We start from the raw sequence: 22754 nt of genomic DNA, 5'->3' as shown, positions 1-22754 counted from the left end.
GAAAAAACACTTTATTTTCTCCCTTTTTCTCCATTTTCTTTCCCTCACACTGTGCCCTCTTGTAATTTTTTGTGTTTCTAATTTTCGTATTCTATACATTGACCAAATAAATATTCCATGTCCGGCTGGACATAGGGAGTAAACTTATAGCACTCATCATAGTCTATAAATAACTTGTTTGAATATCCTCTCTAAGCTTAGGACCATTGTTCTTTGTAATAACTATTCTACCACTAGGCCCTGACTCCCATTGGTAATCAATTTTCATAGGTGCTTGGTGCAACTGTTTCTATGTTGTCTGTTGAATTTAAACATTATTTAGGGAATGTATGACAGTGGATTGAAATCCAAACTGTGGTTTTTGGGGTGTAGTTAACTTTTTGGATGTGTGTTAATAAACGCCTTTGTTACATGTGTATGTGTTGTCGTTGTAAACTTTCCAACCTTTTTAGCCGTGCAGATTTTCTTTTTTGCATTAAATCTGTGTTGTGTAACAAGCATCCTTTGTCTGGCCATATGGGGATATAGGCCTGCTTGAGTTCATTGTTTTCTGGGCCTTGTGCCTGTGATGATGAGTGACCATGTGGCTGGGGACCATTTTGTAGTGGTAGTAGTAGTGTGCTGTTTTTGCCACATAGGCCTGTTTGTATTTACATTTTTCTTCTTGGCTTACTGCTTCCATCCCCATTGCCAGCTGCAGGTCCCTGATGCTGCATCCATCCCACATGATGCACAAATGAATGCCAAACTGGTTCCACTTCCACTACATTTGTATTTTTGTTCTTTGCTATTCTTACTCTTCCTGAGTGTACACGGTACAGTAGTAGTAATTCAATTTAAAGCACAAACAAATCCCAAGTTTGACTGATGTTCTTTAGGCTTTTTTGCTTTTAGGATCACAAATGACTGAGGAGGAGGTATCTGTCATCATCGCCCATTGTACCTGTAGACAGACGTTCTGCTGTTGTACGTGACGTGTGGTGTGACCTGATCAAACATCAACTGAGTGCTGCAGACATCTGAAGAAGATGGGCCCAAAGAAAGTAGGTACCAGGTCCTCCAAGACCAAGAAAGTTGCTGAGCTGAAGGAAGAAGAGAAGAAGGAAGTGACACTTAAGTCTGGTGTTGACCCCAAAACAAAAATGACACCTGCAGCAGCAGTGTCCGGGGGGCAAGCTGGGGGCAGACCCCTCTGCATCAGTGGGCCCAACCCCCCAAACCCAGGCCCAAGCAGATGAGTGTGGAAGAGGTAGCCAACCTAATGGTGGAAAGCAGTGATGCTGAGCCTGACCTAGACTTATCGCTATCTCAAAGTAGTACACAATCAACGCAGGAGGGAACACAGCAGATGAGTGGTAAACAACAACATCCGCAACCACCACCCTCAATAGTGGTTGTTGTTCCTCCTGAAGTATGGGCAGTTCAGGAAATTGAGCCTCATGCAGAGGAAGAAGAAGAGGAAGCCACTCATTCAGGAGATCCATTGTCTCACAATTCCCCAGCAAGGAAAAGGAGGGTTAGTCCATTGAGTTCTTCACCAAGCATCCCTTCTGATGATATAGATCTCACTTGGGAGCCACAACAATCTGAGCATGAGAGGGAGACACATCCCAAGACCAGGCTAGGGAAAAGTAAGGTTCCAGAAAGCCTTGGACTAATGGAGGACAATGTAGAACAGCTGGATAATGATGATGAAGAGTTATCACGAAGATCACTCCCGGCCCGAGGACATGGAGACCCTCATCATTAACTTATCCAGAATGGCTGCGACTAGTAGGGATGTAGCACGCATACCTCCAACACAGGTAACACCAATACTACCTCCAGCTTCCATATTTACATTAGCAAAGGCCGGAAATGTTCAATATCCAGCACAAGCACCACCTCAGCAGAAGTAGGTAGTGGTACTGCATACCCACAGACTCAAATTCAACACACACCCTCCAGCTCACCTGGCATTTTAGGTTGCATCTCAAGCAGGAGACAAAAGTTAACCTCCCCAGTGTGGGACTTCTTTATGGTTAGCGTAAAGGAGGAGGACATTGCTATATGCTCCATTTGTCATACCTATGCTAGTCATGGTAAGCTTGGTACAAACTATGGTACTGGTGGCCAAATGACCCATCTGAAAAAACACCACGCAAACAACTGGGAGGACCACCTCCGTTGCATAAAAACTGGAACCGTTGTTGTTGGTAGGAATAATGGAGTAGAAGGTCTGCTCACGGTGGAAAAGGAAGAAGAAGAAGAAGAGGGAGACATTCTCTCTGGTAGTGGTAGTGGTACACAAAGTTGCCTTGTCCCCCCCACTGCAGTGGTACCACCAACATCCTCAGCATCAGCAACATCTCAGTGTCACCAGAGTAAGATTCAGCCTGAGACACCAAGGAGTACTGCAATGCAAAAAAGTGTTGCATCAAGCCGAACAGAAAGGAATACCATGCAGCGCACCACTCTTAGCATGTTTACTAGGCAGGAGTATGAATGCAACCACCCAATAGCACGTTTGTATAATGTGAAGCTGGCTAACATGTTAGCACTGGACCTTCTCCCTTTTTCTTTTGTTGAAGGGGTGGGTTTTCTGGAATTTGTGACAACCATCTGCCCAAAATTGTTCCCAGCCGCTACTATTTTGCCAGAGTTGCTGTTCCAGCACTACATCACGACGTGCTGGAATTGCTTGGAAAAGCCTTAAAACAGAGTGCTGTTCAGAGTATCTACCTGACAACAGACATGTGGACCAGTTGCCAAGCCACTGATTACATTTGCATCACTGCACACTGGATCTCTTTTTTGGGTTTAGGAGAAAAGATATCTGCAGGCGTTGACACTGCTGAGATTTTTAATGACACTCGCAAACATGCAACTGTAGCCTTGTTCGCTATGGAGAAATCTCATACTGCTGCAAACATTTTGGATGAGTTTAACAGCAAGGTCTTTGAGTGGCGGCGACCAAGAGGGCTTAGCATTGGTTTTGTTGCCATGGACAATGGTAGTAATGTAGTTAGGGCCATGAAAGATGGTGGCTATTTCAGGGTTCCGTGTTTGGCACACAGCATTAACATTATTGTTCAAGACTTTCTGAAAAATGAAAGCACAGTCAGCAACTTACTGACCACCTTCAGAACAATATGCACACATTTTAGCCATTCTTTTAAAGCCCAGAAGCAGCTAAGGGCTATTCAACATGAGTATAAAATGCCAGTCAAAGCATTCATCCAAGAGTTGCCAAAACATTGGAACTCAACATACTATATGCTTGATCGTCTGTTTGAGCAGTACATACCACTTAATGTTTAAGTCATGACAAAAAGATTAGGGGATCCTACTGTGAAAGCCATGACTATTGAGATGGGCCAATGGGATCTTGTTAAATACCTGAAAGAATTGCTACTTCCTTTGGAGGTCTTCACACATGCAGTCAGCAGGGAGGACTATATTATGGGCCAAGCTATCCCATTGTTGTACATGTCAGAGCAACATCTGAAGGAGGTGTCTGAAATGTACGAAGGTTTGGATGACAAAGTAGATGCATGTTATTTGGAGAACGCCTTAGCCGCTCACTTATCTGAAAATACAAGGATTCAAAATAAGATTGTGTTACATCGACATTACATTACTGCCACAATTTTAGATCCACAGTACAAATTATTTTTGAAAAGTAATGCAGTAATTCCTTTTTCAGAAGTGGATGTTGCCAAGTACAAAACTTTGATAGCTGAGGAAGCCACTGATTTAGAAAAGAACAGCTCTTAATTAGAGGCCTGCCACCCCTGAGTCAAGTTCTACTTCAGAGCTTGAGAGCAGTGCATTTGCCTCCCAGCAGTCACCAACACTACCAATAATAACATCAACAACAGCACCAACAGGATCATCTGACCAAATGGTAACTGATTGGTATGTATGGAAAGGGATGGGTTATTCAATTGCTGATGCAAAGTCAAAAGAGGCCAAGCAAATCGGAGCACCCCTGAACATAGAGTGGATGGTTCAGACCTATCTGGAATACAACAAAGGTCTTCAAGGAATAAAGCCCATTGGTGTATTGGTATGGGAAAAGAAGCCAATGGCCAGTGCTCAGCAGGCTAGCAAAAAAGTATTAGGCTTGCCCTGTCGCAAGTGTCTCTTCTGAGCATGTTTTCAGTGCTGCTGGTGCCATTGTAATTGTGAAAAGGACCAGTCTCTCGCCCAAAAGCATGGAGAGGTTATCTATGATCAAAATGAATCAGCACTTCATACCACCAGAGTACAAAATACATGAATCACAGCAGGAGGAAGAGGAGAGTGACTCCAAAGAGATAAGTAGTTTGTTACATGACCTACTTCTGTCCAAACCACCACAGTTTGAGGACAAGCTCCTCTTCCCTGACAACTAGGCTTTCAAATTGTTACTTTCTTCCTTCATTTACTTGTGTATGTATCTGTCTTTCTGCTTCAAATCAAATCACGACAAATCCATCACCACAGTCTCCTATTTTTATTTACCTATTGGAGTTTCACGTCTGTGCATTCAACTCCTCAGAGTCATGCTCCATCTTCCTGACTCGCCCTAAATAATTTTCCATCAAGCCAGACATTGGATGGAGATGGAGAATAGTACAATAAATGTTGCCTCTCACAGTCCCTCCATAAGAAGTGAAACGTTTGTGACTACTATAGCTATCTTCTGTTTTGCTCTTTCTAAGCTGAAAGTCCAAAACTCGTCACTGTCCTAAGGCTACCGCCTCTGTCTGCAGGCATCCACAAATCTTCACTGTCAGAAGAACTTGAGCAGGCATCCAAAAGTAAACTCATCACTGTCAGAAGGCTCAGCATCTGATCTGAAATCCAAAGAAAAGAGCAAGACAGGTATGATTAATCAATGATGCAATGCATTGCATTGGATGCTTGCTGACTCTGAGTGAATGTGCATGAAGTCGAACTATACTAGTTAATCTACAAAGGAAAAGTGACTCAAGTGACCGTCAATGTTTCCTTGTTGTTAATCACATTATTTGTACTCCTACTACTGCAGGTGCAGTCTGGACTTAATCAGAGTCACTCACTACAGACTGAGTTGGTGTTGGACAACAGGTACACGTACCACACCTGATTTTGATGACCATACTATCTTTGCACGCAGTCAGTCAGTTGGATTGGACATGATTAATGGAATAACTGCATTTCATGAACTGGCATAAAAGGTAAACACAACAATTCACCAAGAACCACAGCAGACCTAGGCTGCATGTCCGTGTAGTCGAATAGTGGTGTGACTGGCAGGGGCTCATTGATTTAGTTACTTGATTTGGAAAATGCTAGGTTGTAGTATATGCCTTTTTTCTGGCTCTGCCCAAATTTAAGGTAAATGGAGGTTGGGTCAGCGGCCGGCCCGCTGCCGTGGGCCTGTTCTGAGCTGGTTCCTGTCTTGTTGTTGTTGTAGCTTAATGTTGTGTAAATACTAGAGTAGACACGATGTATCCAAGCCGCCTCAGTCTGAAAGTGTTCTAGCTCAAGAGTATTGTCTTCCTGCACTACACCATAATACCCCTTTTGTTTTTCTATCTACACTTACAGGCCGGTCATTACCCAGTGCTATTATACTGGGAGCAATAACTCATACTTACCTTACCAATCCGCATCTGGCAGGAAGTGGCACCCCAGAATGATGTGCAGAGTGTCCATGAAAGGGAGGACCAAGATGAATTATGAGATGCAACTCCACAATGGGACCTGGATAATACAGTAACTTTAGTATCATATTCCTCATTCGTCTTTTAAATAATTTGATTCCGTTTTTCTCTTCAATCATTCCGACTGTGTGTTGTTGTATTGTTGTTTGTTTGCTAATTGATCCCTACAACAATTTTTTAATTTTCTTTGCTAGCTTTAAAAGTGAGCCCGGTACAGTCTCTCTGACGGCATACAATCAAGGAAAATTTCATATAATACTGCTGCCCTATACTCTCTAATTGTGTAGTAGTAGTTAGTAAGTACTATTAACCATCAAGTTATCTTCATCATGCATGCATTTTCTTTTTCTCCCTTTATAGATTTATTGGGTAGTGGATCATCGTCTTCTTCAAAGATTGTGTTTTACTTTTGTTGTATCCATGCGTAATGTTTTGATTTCTCAAACCTTTCCCCAAACCCCCCTTCCCATCCATTCATTAAACCCTAACCCTTCTTCCCCTGGGCTGTGTGATTTATATTGAGGTGTGATGTGACTACATTAAATGTACACCAACAATTGATTACACGCTTGTTGAGGCAGATATGGTGAAAGCAACACTAATTCAAATTCAAGGTAGGGCGAGAATCTTCTCTGCTTGCCCACCCATGCTCAGTCCAGTATGTACAAGCCAATTTTCTTTCCAAAGGGACCCACCTAATACATCATAATTCATTTCCGGCATTGATTGTATTCATCATCCAATTCAACACCCTACCACACAGCAGTAAAGTGTACAAATTAGGATTGTGTCAAGTCGCTCGCTTGACCCAACTACAGTTTATTATAACTTCTTAACTTCTTGTACAAGGCTGTCCCCACCACCATTATGTTTTATTTTACTTTAGCAGTTAAAATATTGTTTGTTTGGCAGCCTTGTCCTATACTGTACTTTACTTTGTTCTACTACTCCACTAGTCTCTCTCAGGCAAGTGATTGTCTCTTTTTTTGTTTGCAAATGCCAGTGCCAGTGACTACTACCACCACAACAATGGCATTTTCTCCATTCTCTTGAGAAACCATGCAGCCATTGCTGTGCTGAACTTAATCGTCATCATCATCAATCACAGGTAAGATAAGTTTGCTGGGAGGTTTTAATGGCCTAGGAGGAGTGACTGGAAGTACTAGTAGGACATATATATTTCAATGAGGGGTACCGCATCTATCTGTTTGTGTGTTACAAAAAAACAAGGAAACCATGTGACATAAATAAATTCGTAAAACAGTAACCCCCCCACAAAACATTAACATCGTATGTGTAAGTATTAATAAATAAAAATTATTTCCCTAACAAAAATAAACTATCACACACCTCACCCACCCTTCTCCCTAACCCCAACCAATGTCCACATTGAAAAAAGTCCAAATGTCCAGAAATTCCGAAGAAAGTAAGAAACCTCAACACATAATTCTCACCCACCAACAAAAGTAATAAAAAAGGGCAATTGAACAGGGTCCTACATCCGGCGGGCTTTCAGGTGGTTTGTCCACCATGATCCACCACTCGCTCCTCTAACTGGTCCTAGAGCTGTGCCACTCGGAGGAGAACTTTTCATTGAAATGCCCGGCACTCGCATTTGCAGCCATGGGGGGTAGCAGTTGTTTGAAATGTGGAGCGGCGGGCGGCTGCCTGACCGTGGCGCCGTACCCCTGGAGGTGGGCCTGGCTGGGCCCCGGGGCATTGGAAGAGGCTGCAGCTGCTGCCACCTCCTCCTCCTCTGCCTGAGCCACCATCCGGCGGTATTCTTCACAGATGGCCTCCAGTTTACTGCACCGGGCCCTGGCTGCCAGATCCTTCTGCATTGGATTTTGGGAAGGAGTATCTATAAAGAAAGAAACAGAATTGTAACCAATACTCTTAGCAAAATAGTAAGACAAAACTAATTCAACACAAAGTTGCACAGTAGCACTAGCAAGCACAGTACATAACAGTTGTAGTAAGTATCTATCCTCCCACTTCCTCAGCCTGTAACATTTGTTTGAGTTTTTTTCAGGCATTATACTTGACCTAGTACACTATGTACTCCAGTACACAGAACACCAGTCTTTTTATTATCGCTAGTTTAGCTAAATTACATAACCTTGTTGTTGCCGGCATGCCAGCTCAGTCAGCTAAGCTTGCGTCCAAGACCAATATATAATACGAGTCAATATGTAGACTCCCGTAACTTTTATTTACTGCTGTCTGCAGGTGGGGAAGCTTGAAATCTTTCGATTACGGGTGGCACTGGACACTCTCTCTCTGTTACATGTAGGAAAAGTGCTAAATTTCACTTTCACTCTGCCCTGGATACTACAAAAAGGCAGAAAAATATTATATATCTAATCCAACCAATGATCATTGCTTATATATGGAACGATAATATATCAGTACAGTAGCGGTCAGTAGTGGGAGTGCTTGCAGGTAGTGACGAAGGGAAGTGGAGGGGCAGGGTGGCGGATAGTAAACTATAGATTGCTGACAATTACTGGTAAGTAAACATATAAATAACTAAAACAAATTTTGTTGCGCGCACTGCATTCGTAATCCATAGTTTACTGCCCCAACCCTGCCGCTTCCGCCCTCCCCACATCACTGCCCGCCAGCACACCCACCTCTGACCGCTACTGCATAAGGTACTTTGTTCATTGATTGTGTAACCAACAGATAGGCTACCCTTTGCAGGCTGGCTGGCACAATCAAAAATAAATTAACATAGGTAGGAAGTGGTCCTCGGAGTCAGAGGAAAGCGCTTGATAATGTATGCATGATTGCAAACTACTGAGTCAACTGTATTCTGAAAATACTACGTTTATATTTCCCTCTGCTTTGCTACTCTGGCGCAGTTTCTTTTACATTCTCTTCAAAGTAAGACTATGCATCCAGTGACAGTCTCCACCTATGCTGTCTGTGATGAATACATCCAAGCATCCATCCATTAAAAGTAAATGTATATCATTCTTTTTTAAATATCGCTTGACAAACCTTAGCTGGTTTCACCAACAACGACCCATGAATCACTCCTTCCTTCTTTGCTGTCAGGACTGTGCGAGTTTGAGGCAGAAGAAGGCAGTACATTAATTTGTCCTGGTCAATGCCTTTGGTCACCAGAAAAAATCCTGTCTTATATGACCTGGATGAATTCAAGAAGGAATTTCTTATGATATTCGATAGACGAAGAGTCTCACAGGCAACTGACAATGAATTGCTGGAAATAAGACAGGGCAATCGAGACTTGGCTGCCTACTTAGCTCAGTTTATTGAGTTGGTAGTGGAAACTGAATGTCCGGAAAATAAAAGAGCAGCAGCGTTTTTTCGAGGCTAAAAGGATGAGTTAAAAGATGCATTGGCACAAGTGCCCAATAGACCCACCGAAATCTCAACACTAATAGATTTAGTCTTAGAAATTGATTTTCATCAAAGCGAAAGAAAAGGATAGAGAAAAAGAGATTATCGTCCCAGTGTGCCCAGGTTTGATAGAGCCAGGAACGAAGGCGGCAAGGAGAGCGACTCGAATCGAGAAACAGAACCCATGCAAATAGGAGCTATTCTGGGGCCTCTCTCTAAGGAATAAAAAGAGTACAAAGGATAAATACACAGTGTCTCTATTGTGGCGGCAGTGGACATTTTGTTCGTAATTGCCCCAAGAAGTCAAAGTTTGCACCGGCGGAAAACGCTTTGCACCACCAGTAAATGGAGTTGGACTGGTGGTTGCAGAATCAAAAACAGCTCCAGAGACTCATACCTTGGCAAATACATTACAATCTGCATCTCCACATTTAGTGTTAATCATGACCTTGAGGTTTAGAGAAAAAAAATTAGAACAAGTATCTGTGATGATTGATTCAGGAGCCACGGGTCATTTCTGCAACTTAAAGTTCACCTCCAAGATTGGTCTGCTCGCCATCAAGAAAGAAAGAAGTGACCCTTGGGGCGTGGCTTGGACGCGAGGCGGAATGGCTGCTTAGACCCGCAGCTCCGCCGACCGAGCTAATAAATCCGGCATATATCCTTTTAAATGGACGGCAATCCCGGACCTCTCCCGCTCAGAAGCCCTGTGTAGTGTCGGGGGTTGCTCGCTGGAGGTCCGAATATAGAAGCGGGAAGATCGACCGCTCGGAACTGCCGCGGGCGGCCCGCGAGTGGAGTGGCGGCCTGGGACCAATTAAAAGCCGACCTCGCGTGAGTCGCGATCCGGAGGAGGGCAGTGGGGAGCCCGGCGCTGCGTGGCCTGCACACCGGGGGCCGGAAGGGGCACCCAACAACTCCGCGCTGAGCTGCAGAGGTACCTGACAAGATCGATCGCCTCCTCCTCAGCTCCGGAGTAACGTAACAGACTGGTTTGGCCCGAATCGGGGGCGCGCTGTGAGGCGGCGAGCTCTGAAGACTGTGCTACCGTCCTGCTTTGGGGCTGACCCGGTAAGGAGAATAGCAGGGGAGGCTGCCGACGGACCAAGAACAAGTGGGGTGCGAGGGTGCAATAATTGGCCTGCAGGCCCCCCGCGAGGCCAATCTGTGTAGAGGGGCAGGCAGAGGTGCCTGCTGAGAACATCACTTTGGTGGCACCCCCCCCCCCCTGGGGTCGATTAACGCTTGTGGTGGCACGCTGCTTTTGAACTCCAGGAGCTGGGCACGGCTGCTGGAACCCTGAACTTTTGGCGCGAGGCGCCATTTTGAACCGCCTGAGAGGGCTGCTCGGCTGCTGAAACTGACAAGCAGAGGGCATCCTGGCTACGAACTGCCTGCTAAACAAGCGTGCACAGCTCCAACTGCCTGCGAGGGCGCTGGAGAAGCCTCGGCCACGTGAGACACCTCAAGCTGCAGAACTTGCTAGACGGAGCCAGCGCACGACTAGGTTCTCTGCGCTCCCTCCGTTGAATTCGCCGGGCAGGATGGGGAAACCAGATACGCGACAGCCGAAGATCACCTTTGATAAGGCCAAGCAGAAGACGACAGGCCAGGAGCCATGCGAGGAAGGGGCGGCCCAAAATGATGATGGGGGCGCGCACACTTCTGAAATTAAATCCATGTTTCAGGACCTCAAAACGAGTCTCCAAGGGATAGATAAAAAGATGGACGACTTGGCGGCGCGTATGGATGGCCTGACCAGACGCATGGACAAGCAGGATGGCAGGATGGACGTGATGGAAACGCGTGTGACGGAAACGGAGGAGAGTCATACTGCTATAGACCGGAAAATACGAGGCATGGACAAGGTCTTGACGCTAATCCAACAGAAGAATGAAGACTTGGAAGCCCGCTCAAGACGCAACAACGTCCGCGTAACGGGTGTGGCCGAAACGACCAACATTGCGAAAATGGAGGTGTACGTGGAGACCATGATGTCAGAACTATTCGGGTCAGGCCTCTCCCAAATGTTCCTGGTTGAAAGGGCGCACAGGACACTGGGGCCCCAGCCTCAACCGGGGGCTCCGCCGAGAGCAATTATAGCGCGCATACTGAACTACAGGGACCGTGACACCATTTTGCGCATGGCCAGAGATGTACAAGACCTCCAATATCAGGGAAACCACATCTCGATCTTCCCGGATTTCACCATGCAGGTTCAGGCGGCTAGGAGGGAATTCGTCCCGGCCAAGAAGATCTTCCAGCAGATTGGGACCAAATACTCGCTGATATACCCCGCCAAGCTGAGGGTGCAAGGCCCAGGCAAACCTTCCTTTTTTGTGGACACCAAGGCAGCATTGAAATATGCAAAGCAACTTTCGCGAGATCAAAAGAATCAGCCGGCATCTGAGGAACCTGAAGAAAGAGCTGTTCTTAGTGACATAGAGTGACGGAGGGATGAACACTGAACCATCCTTGCGGACGCTCTGCGATGCAAGGGTCGGAAAGGCTTGCTGAGGGCCTCGGACACTGCAGATCCTTCATATTCAGATAAGTGTGCCATTACTGATACACGTGTGGTGGAGGGGGGAGGTCCACGCGGGAGCGCTGTCAGACTGGCGCTCGGTCGCCCTGGCATGAGTACAGGGTTAGTGTGCGAAAGACCCGCGTTCCCCGAGGGATGACTCCCATTGTAACTGAACTATTGAATTGCATTACAGGGTGTTTGATGTTTGGGTGGGGGGGGAGGGATAGCTTTGCACGACCTGATTGGGGGGTTGGAGCGGGTGGGGGTTGGGGGGGTTTGGGATTGAAGAGCACTGTTGCTAATTGTTTTGTTGAGAGGCAGATGTCACAGGACACGAATACCTATACAGATGCACGTGGTAGGCCCCAGAGCACTTTGGACGCCAGATATTGCGTGATGGCTGAGCGTGGTCGATTGTGTTGTACCCTAGTGCATATACTGCGGAAGGGAATGACGCTGCATTCTCACAAATCTGACTATGGCTCACATTAAATTGTTAACCTGGAATGTGCGCGGCTTGAATGATAGGCGTAAGGCCCGGTTGGTTCAAGCCTACTTGCTGCGAAGGAATATTGACATATGTTTTTTGCAGGAGACCCACCTAACTACTAATGCCGCTGCGATGCTCCGTAGTACTAGATGGGGGGTAACACTGCATGCACCCTACTCCAACTACTCCCGGGGGGTAGCGATACTCATTAGGCGGGGTCTTCAATGGACAACATCAGAGGTACAGTTGGACACAGAGGGGAGGTACATCATAGTGGTGGGAACTCTGTGTGGTATGAGGATGGTTTTGGTGAATGTGTATGGCCCTAATGATGACAACCCTGAGTTCTACAACGATCTTTGGTACAAAGTGCAGACTAAAGGGCAGGCAGCGATTATGTGGGGAGGAGATTACAACGTGGTGCTCTCAGACACGATGGATAGACAGGGTACTGCGAGAGAACACCACCCCAAGGCGGCGGCTACACTGTGGGATATCATCTCGGAGGCCCGCCTGATAGACTCCTGGAGGGCACTTCACCCGGGAGCCCGGGAAGGTACTTGTCTAACAATGCACAGAGCCACGTGGTCCAGACTCGACTACTGGCTGCTCTCTGGAGAAGTCCATACACTTGTGACAGATGCAGCACACCTACCACGCTCACTGTCCGATCATGCGCCAGTATGTCTTGCCCTAGCCACCCCAACACCCTACATCCAACCTTTTAGCTGGAGGTTCCCTTCCAGGGCACTTAGAGACCAGGTATTTAGCCAAGAGCTGAGGGTACAACTGGAGGAATACTTCGAACTGAACGAGGGGTCGGTAGACTCCCCGGGCACGCTATGGGAGGCCTGTAAGGTGGTGATAAGGGGGTGCTGCATGTCACTGAAGACAGGTGTACTCCGCTCAATCAGAAACACCTTGCAAACATTGGAAACTGAACTGGCAGAGATCGAGGCTAGACTTCAAGACACACCTACAGACAGAGCGAGGGCTGAGTTTCGTACGAAGCTCACGCAATACCAGGAAGAGGCAGACAGAGAGGTCTCCTTTCTAACGAAAGATGCGCAGGCACGACGATACGGGGAGGGCGACAGGGCAGGCAGGACGCTGGCTAATATGATCCGGGCTCCCAGGGGTGCGGACTATGTGCTAGAGATTAGAGATGAGGGAGGAGACATAGTGAGGGAGCCAAAGGCCATCCTCGGAGTCATGAAGAAATACTACAGCACACTCTACACATCGAAAATTGCGCCTGACGACCAAACTATCACAGACTATCTAGACACCATAGCCCTGGCCTGGTTTAACGACGGGGCCAGACAGTATATGGACCTACCGTTCTCGCAAGAGGACATACGGGCTATAATAATGAGCATGCCACCTGGTAAAGCACCTGGCCCAGACGGCTTAACGTTAGAGTTTTACAAGGAGTATGTCGATATTCTGGTACCCAAACTACACAGGGCCTTTGAGGAAGCGGTCGAATCAGGGATACTCCCGCAATCCATGCGCGAAGCACTGCTCATCACCCTACTCAAGCCCGGCAAGGACCCTCTTGAGCCGGACTCGTACCGTCCCCTCTCGCTCATCAATGTGGACGCCAAGATTTATGCGAAACTACTGGCTGACCGGCTAAAATATATGCTACCGCAGATTGCGCTATCAGATCAGTCGGGTTTCGTCTTGGAGAGATCCACTTCACACAACCTGAGAGTTCTGTTCGGGTTGCTCCACTATTTGGACCCCAAATCGAAAGCCGCCGCTGCGCTACTTGATGCGACAAAAGCGTTCGACTCCCTGGAGTGGAAGTTCCTGTACGCACTCTTTACTAGAATGGGGTTCAGCCCGCTGTTTGCCAGACGTATCGGCGTGCTATACAATCACCCGACTGCAAGGGTGCGAGTGAATGGGCAAATCTCTGACTCTATTCCGATCACGAGAGGGACGAGACAGGGGTGCCCGCTCTCTCCCCTACTTTTTGCCGTAGCTACGGAGCCGCTGGCGGCACGGATGCGGCAACACCACACCCAGAGGAGCATAGGCTTCACATCGCGCGGTCTGCTTATCTCCCTATATGCAGACGACATCACCATCTACATGATGGACCCTGAGGCGAATTTTGATCCGCTGATGAGAGAGGTGATTAGATATAGTGGCCTCACTGGGATCAATATAAATTGGTCGAAGTCAACCATGCTGCCACTAACAGATAGCACGGTAAGGTGCCACACCGAATTTCAGATTGACTGGGCCGAGGGGGAAGTAAAATACTTGGGCATTAAAGTGAGCCGCACCGTTCATGACATCTGGCTCTCGAACTTTGGAGTGGCAATGGACTGGCTGGAAGGCAAAGTAAAGAAGTGGAAGTCTCTTCCGCTTTCATTGATGGGTCGCATAGCTCTTGCCAAAATGGTGGTGGTCCCCAAATTCTTGTATCTATTTATAAACGTACCCCTGCCGTTAACAATGGCATTTTTTGCCAGGCTCCGGTCTGCGGTCATTGAGTTGGTATGGGCGGGTCGGCAACCCAGGGTGGCCTGGAACCTCCTAACTCTCCCGTTCCGGCAGGGTGGTTTAGCTGCGCCAGATTTTGAGCTGTATGCGTACAGTGCACAAGCTCAGTTCCTGTACTACTGGCATCATCCGATCCCGTACCAACCTCACGTAGCTATCGAGATAGACGTTGCGTCTCCATGCCCCATTAAGACGGCGGTATACAAGAACTTTAAGAGGCCGCATGAGGACATAGACACGGTGGAGATGGTGCGATGGGCGTGGGCAGGCATAGCAAAACGAGCGGGCGTGAGCGACATGTACGCCCCCAGCATGCCACTAGATGGCAACCCCCTGCTGGAACCACTCACGGATGCAGCAGTGGTCCGTAGAGCGAGCGAGAGGGGCCTGAGGGTGGCAGCAGACCTGTACCCAGATGACCACTTTATAGAGATACAGGCCATGACTGACTCTACGACCCCGACGGCCACGGAACTTTTGTTGTATTATCAACTACGGTCTGCGTGCAAACGTAGATACCCGGGCTTCCCGGAGGCACCGCCGACGCTGGCGGCACTGGAGGACGTTCTTTCAAATGCGTCCTCCCGTAGATTGGTATCAAGGATCTATAGGGCCACACAGAACGCGACACCAGTCCCACACACTGACTCGAGGATGGCCTGGGTGAGGGAGGCGGATATACAGATATCAGAAAAACAATGGACGTTCTGTTGCACGCAACTAGAACACTTATCCCCAAACTACAGGCTCAGGCTCATTCACTTCAATTACTTACACAGAACGTACCGTACGCCTTTGCAACTGGTGAGAATGGGTCTGTCGACTGATGCCTCCTGCTGGAGATGTGGTGAGAGAGAGGCCACCTTTTATCATTTGTCTTGGACGTGTGGCCCGATAGGGGCGTACTGGGAGAATGTGTTCCGCACCATGAGTCTGATGATGCATATACCCTTAGGTCCCGACCCATTGCTAGGCCTCCTGGGCTTTGTATTGCCGGTACCGAGTGCGTCCAGAAAGCTGGTGGCAATGTTACTCCTGCTTGCCAAGCGGCAGATAGCGCTCAAATGGAAACAGAAATCCCCACCAACGATATCAGGCTGGCTGACATCTGCCTTGTACTGCAAAAACCAGTTGGCGGCGTATTGGGAACTGATGCCACTCCGCTCTAGGCCTGTGGACATTTGGCAGCCATTGGTGGACTGGCTGGCCCACTCGGAGGGGGCGGACAGTGACTGAGGGTGGTACAGAGAATCATGTAGAGCGGGGGTAGGAGAGGTGGGGGAATGGCTCCATGCTGATAGTCAGGACCTTCTGTCGGCGTGCCTTGTGATCACTTGATGGACACTGATTGGGTAGACCTGTGACAATCTCTCACATATGTTTATGTTTAATGTTATAGGTTTATACTATATTGACTGTATGCGAACTGTGCACGTATTGCAACCTTGCTATATGAAAATTGGACATATGCTGCCTGCCCCCGGGTTGTTGGCTAAATAGCGGTGTACAGATTCAGAACACTAATAAAGTTTAAAAAAAAAAAAAAAAAAAAAAAAAAAAAAAAGAAAGAAAGAAGTGAAGCGGTTCGAGCGGTTGATGGTACTAACCTTTTGTCGGGACCTATTGTGAGTCACACAGAACCCGTGAGACTGATTTTTACTCTATGTCTGACCGATCCATGTCATCCTCTGAGGACTTAGCTGAACTGTATGCTACTCGCATGAGTATGGAGGATGGTAGGCTGGATGATGGAAGTGACCATAGCAGCTTGAATGCTGACCTTACGGATATAGAGGGTCAGGAGCCCAGTACAGTTCGCAAACTTCAACGGGGTGTGAAAGACAAGGTTAACGGCACCCAAGAGGGAAGTGAAGGTGCTGTTGGCGAAGACTGGGCAGACATCTCATTGGGTCTGATTTACCAGACGATGATGCAACATAGAGACGAGACACGTGAGGACAGTCTGAGAGTACAGAATTCGTGCAAGAAACTACACAATTCCGTGAGACGTTTGGTGAAGTCACACTCTGAGTTTTTGGCGAGGGCCACTGAGGCAGAATCACGTATATCGTCTTTAGAAGATGAGGTTGCTCAACAAAAGAAGACTATTGACCTACATATGGCTACTAAGGACGATATTAACTGGAAACTTGTGGACATAGAAAACCGTTCTCACAGAAATAATTTGAAATTTTTGCAGATCTCTGAAGGGAAAGAGGGGGCTGATACACGAGGGTTTATAATCTCGCTTTTAAAAGCAGCAATGTCAGACGCCACTAAATGGGACTGGGAGTGGGAGGTGGAGCGTGCTCACAGAATTCCATTTAAAGTTAACCCGCGGGATCAAAAACCCAGAGTTATATTAGTGGCATTTAATAGCTTTCAAGCTCGTGAGGCAATCTTTATGAAGGCCCGACCAGATAAAAAATGCCGTGCTTTAGACTGTGAATTTTTTGTCAGACCCGATTTATGCAAACAAACGGTTGAAATAAGGTGGCAGCTCCGGCAGTTAATTTCAGAATTTCAATCTAAAGGTGGGCAGGTGTATTTGATGTTCCCTGCTAAATTAAAAGTTATTCACAAGGAACATATTATATTTTTCATTACTGCAACTGCTGCCAAAGAATTTTTGGGGTCATTATAATTTGCGAGAGATATAAGAATCAGATGCAATAGGCTAAAGATAGCAATGTGCCAGCAGTGGTTGTATATGTTTTTTTCCTTTTTTTAGACTCTTCACTGGGAGCAGTTGTTCAGAGTATGGGGAAGATATGTTGGGTGACACCCCGTGAGGGACGGTAGGGGGATGGGGGTAAGTTCGCATCATAGGACCATTACTTCTAAAGCCTCTAAAAAGGGAGAAAGGAAGGGTGGGGGAGGAGGGGGAGGATCAGAGTGGGGGTAGCGGAGGAAAGGGGGCACCTGGGATCACGGGGGTAAAAATGGGGGAAAAAAGTGTTCGCAGCAATTCATGCAGTGGAAATATGAAGGCAGAAGGAAATAAAAAGATTGTGTTAATATCCCTATTAGTAGCTTTGGTTTCTGTATGCAGGGGGGCGGATGACAGGTGGGTGATAAGGCGGGATCTGTACCATGGCGCTGGGGAATATAGATGTAAGAATTTGTTCTATGAATGTTTCTGGGTTGAACAACTATATAAAAAGACAAAAAGTTGCTGCAGATTTGAGACATATTAGGCCTGATATACTATGCATACAAGAAACTCACATTCCCTGGGCAAAAAGGGGCATCCTAAAGGAACTAGGATTTAAATTAGTAGTGGCATCCGGCCAGTCTAGTAATATAAGGGAAGTGGACATTCTGGTACAACAAAATTATGTAAATATTGGTCGGAAATCAGCTGACAGTGGGCTATCCGAGAGTGCAGTATCGAAGGGCGCCAATTAACATTATGCACAGTTCATGGAGCTAATCTGGATGACCCCGCTGCTTTGAATGAAATAAATTTAGAATTGGCTAATTTTCCACAAGCAATAGTTCTCTGTGGGGATATGAATATAAATTTATTGAATAATGCAATACAGGATGGATTTGGAAATTATGTAGGTCGGAAACCTAGGGTGTACACAGCTTTTGACAACTTATTAACAGATCAAGGTTTAGTTGATGTGTGGGAGCGGCTTAGGGGAGAGGACATTGGATTTACATTTTATTCACATCCACATAAGAAGCTGGTTAGACTGGTTAGACTCGATTATTTTGTTGCACCAGAGAATATATTGGCTGGGGCAAAGATTAAAATCTATCCGAGGATCACATCAGACCATTTTCCAATCGTGTTGGAATTACAGGGGGGTGTGAAGAAGATCAGGCGTTCCAATTTTACCTATGACCGAAAGCTGGGTCTGAATGAGGAATTTAAAGTACATATGGATAGCTGGATACAGTCCTTTTTTTGTCATAACAAAGGGACAGCTAATGTCTGCATAGTATGGGATACATTCAAAGCAGGATTTCGTGGCTAATGTTTGAGTTTTTCACTCTGGTAGCAAAAGAAGTTTAAAAAGGAGATTGCCATGCTATATGAACAATTAGCTCAGTCAGAGACGTTGTTAACAAGAGAAGTAGTTTGTGGCAGGAAAGAGCTATGGGAGTTTGAGAATAAGGTGGCAAAGGCCAGAGCTAACATTCTCAGATTTTGGAGCATAGAAACTGCAAGGACATTTTTAACTTTTAAAAGGCTAAGCCATGAGTTTGGGGATAAAATCGGGAGAAGGCTTGCGGTCAGATTGCGGATGAAGGAGTCTGCCAGGAATATTCATGCTATAGTCAGGGAGTATCATTTTCGGAACCTCAGCAGATTTTAAATATTTTTCAGAAATGTTATTCTGAATTATATACACAGGAAGCAGGGCATGGTATGGGTATAGACTGGAGTGATAAGCTGGAGGTAGGTCTGATGGTTCTAGAGTCCACGTGTGCTGAATTACTGGACTGCCCTATAACAATGTCTGAGTCAGAACTGGCAGTCAATAGTTTGGCAACCGGTAAGGCGGCAGGCCCCAATAGAATTCCTGCGGAGGTTTACAAACAGTTTTTTAACAACATTAAGGATGAGTTACTCGCTGTAATGCAGATGGCACAGCGGGGTAGCCCTCCTAGCACCTAGTTGGAGGCGACCATCGCTGTATTTGCAAGAAAGGCAAAACGCCGGATTTGGTGGGATCTTACCGGCCTATATCTTTATTAAATGTAGATAATAAAATGTATTCAAAGATTCTGGCCAATCGCTTATCTGATGTAATAACGTTGCTAGTATCTAGGCAACAGCATGGTTTTATACCTAAAAGAGGCACGGTAGATCATATAAACAAAGTCATTACGCTATTTGAATAAATTACGCGAATAAAGAGAATTAGCGCTTTTTTTGCTGGACGCAGAAAAAGCGTTCGACCGGGTGCATTGGGGGTACTTGTGGCGGCTTATGGCTAAAATGGGATTCGGCCAGAAATTTATTATTTCAATACAATCCCTTTATTATACACCAAGGGCTAGGATATCAGCTATGGGTTTACTCTCAGACTCCATTAATATTACTAGAGGGACTCGACAAGGCTGCCCCTGCTCCCCGCTATTGTTTACCCCATACATGAATCCTTTTATATAACACTTAAATATTAATATATTTATCCCCCCCGTATAATGTTTTTGAATATGAATTTTCTGTGTTCGCGTATGCGGACGATATCGCTGTGGTTACAGTTAATCCGGGTACCACCATCGTAGAGATTGAGAGGCTGGCTAAAGAGTTTGGACTGATTGCGGGGTACAAACTCAATGAATCAAAGACGCAGATTCTTTGCTCTGAAGAAATTAATTTGGAAAGATTACAGGAAGGTTAAAGAAGCCACTTATTTGGGGATACTGATCAAAGCTAACATATTGGATTTAGTTGATGCCAATTGGAATGCTGTGTATGCTAAAATTAAGTTGTCCCTCAAGAGGTGGGAACGATTGTATTTCACAATTATTGTCCGTACCAATATTATTAAAATGAATGTATTGCCCAAAGTTTTATATTTGTACAGATCGATTCCTTTGGAATTTTCCAAACAGAGGATACAAGCCTTGCAATCTTTATTTGGAAAATGTATCTGGAGCCCTGGAAAATCTAGGCGGGCTATGAAGCATATGATGTTACCAACAGAGAGGGGGGGCTTGGCGGTTCCAGATTTTTTTCTCTATTATGTAGTTCTTTTTTTATTGAAAATGAGGATATTGATAACTGGGGCTGAAACGGATTATATGGTTAATCACCCATCTCTTTTTGAAATTCTGTTAGGACCTTGCGCAAAGCAGAGTCTTTTTATTGAAATTGACGGTAGCTATTAAAAGCGCACTCGCTTTAAGGTACTACTGGGTCCCTACAGGAGTTGGGGGTGGTTAGCTAGAACAATGGCTATTGGGAAATATTCGTATTATACACCTTTTACAGCTTCGAGGATACTGTCTTCGATATTTTCGGATGGAATGTCACAAAATTGGCAGAAAAAAGGGGTGAGGTGGTTGCTTGATATCTGTTCTGAAGATGGTTCATGTAAATCTTTTGAGGATTTGAGAGCACAGTTCTTTTTCCCAGGAGCTTATTTTTTCAAATTTTTGCAAATAAGGGATTTTTTTATAAGACAGAAGTCAGTTTTGCAAAGCAATCCTGTTATAGAAGGAATTATCAAACAGGGTAAAATAGGGTTTGTGTATCAGATATTATTAGGGGGTAAAACAAACGATCTTGAGAAAATAGGGGCAAAGTGGGCTAATACTTTAGGTGATTCTTGAATTGTGGTGGAAGATCTTCTCTTGTTGTCCAAAGAGGCATTAATGTCTGCAAATTTAAAAGCCCAATTTTTTAAAACGCTGTTCGATCTGTATTATACTCCTGAACGCATGGCTAAGTGGGGTGAGCGATTTGATGGTAAATGCTTTCGATGTAAGGCAGACCATGCGGATAGTATTCATATTTTCTTTTCTTGCCCTAGGCTATATGATTTTATAGGTGGGATTGAAAAGCTAATTTCTTTAGTTATTAATACAGCTGTAACCATTACTCCTGCTATGATGCTCTTGGGGAAAATTCCTAGGGATAACTCCTCGGAGAGGTTATATTCTTATCGCCACTTTATTTTTTTTTCTATGACGGTGGCACGATTATGTATCACTACTGAGTGGCTTCAGGAAAAGCCACCTCTTTACCAGCAATGGCGAGCAAGAATGTATAATTTATACAAACTGGAGTGGGGGCTTTTTTCAATTAGTCCCTCAAGGAGGAAAAAGAAAATGGGGATTAAAATGTGGGGTCCTTTCTCAGACTATTATGAAGATTAAGAATGTACATAACAATGAACTGTATCTGTTACCAATGGATTAAAATTGACCACTGATCGCTATTTGTAGTTGAGATCTCTATACTAATGATTATCGGTTCTAGATTAATTTTAGTTTTAGTATTATATATACTGTTTATAGAATAATTTTGTGTCTTGCTCATGCTGTATGTAATGTATTGCTGTGAACATTCAATAAATAAAAAAGTAAAAAATAAAAAAAACGTGAGTTTGGAAACTGAAGAGGGCCATCTAGAAACACTGCAATTCAGCTTAATAGATGCCCAGCAATTTCGATTGATATTAGGTCTCCCATGGCTCACAGAGCATAATCCTACTATAGACTGGGGAGCACAAACAATTGCATTGAATTTGAAGTACTGTGAGGACACTTGTCATGGAAAATAACCGAGAAATTCTCCGGCATATCATTTGAGTGAAAAAGAGACAACTATTTGTGTGATAAGCACAGTAACTTTACCTGAAGAGTATCGAGAATTTCAAGATGTATTCAACAAAGTGGAGGCCAAGAAACGTCCTCCACACAGGGAATTTGATTAAAAAATTGAGCTGGAACTGGGGTGCAATCTCCCTTGCAGCAGAATTTATGCCTTGAAGGAGCGGGAATATAAATACCTGAAGAAGTATATAGAAGAGTATTTGTAAAATGGGTTTATTAGACCGTCCCTATCTCCTGTATCTTCACCCCTTTTTTTATTCCAAAGAAGAGTGGTGAATTGAGACGCTGTATTAATTATAGGGCCATTAATCGAATAACGATTAAGAATCGTTACCCATTGTCCTTAATTTCAGTGCTACTGGATCAAGTGAAGGGACCGAAAATCTACACAAAATTGAATCTGAGAGGGGCTTATCATTTAGTCAGAATACAAGAAAGAGACAAGTGGAAAACGGCATTTTGGACAAAGCATGGTCTCTATGAATATCAAGTAATGCCGTATGGTTTGTGTAATGCCCCTGCTGCTTTTCAGCATTTCATAAATGATGTGTTGAAAGAGTATATTTATCAGACACTCATAGTGTATATAGATGATATACTGATCTGCTCCAATACGGTGGAAGAACATGAGGATCATGTGAAGAAGGTGTTGCAAAGACTACGTGAACACAGTCTCTTCGTCCAATCAGAGAACTGTGCTTTCGATGTTTCAACTGTAGAATTTTTGGGGTTTTTGCTTGCACCAGGTGGAATAACAATGGAAGAAAATGAGATTAAGGCTGTAATTGAATGGAAATCGCCTAGTTCTGTTTCATTGGATTTGCAAACTTTTATTGGAGATGTATTCAAAAATGTTCCCAAAAATGGATTCCTATAACCC

Source organism: Lissotriton vulgaris, chromosome 6 (assembly GCF_964263255.1).
Source record: "Lissotriton vulgaris chromosome 6, aLisVul1.2, whole genome shotgun sequence".
NCBI classification, from domain to species: domain Eukaryota; kingdom Metazoa; phylum Chordata; class Amphibia; order Caudata; family Salamandridae; genus Lissotriton; species Lissotriton vulgaris.
Note: the sequence above shows the minus strand (reverse complement) of the source record.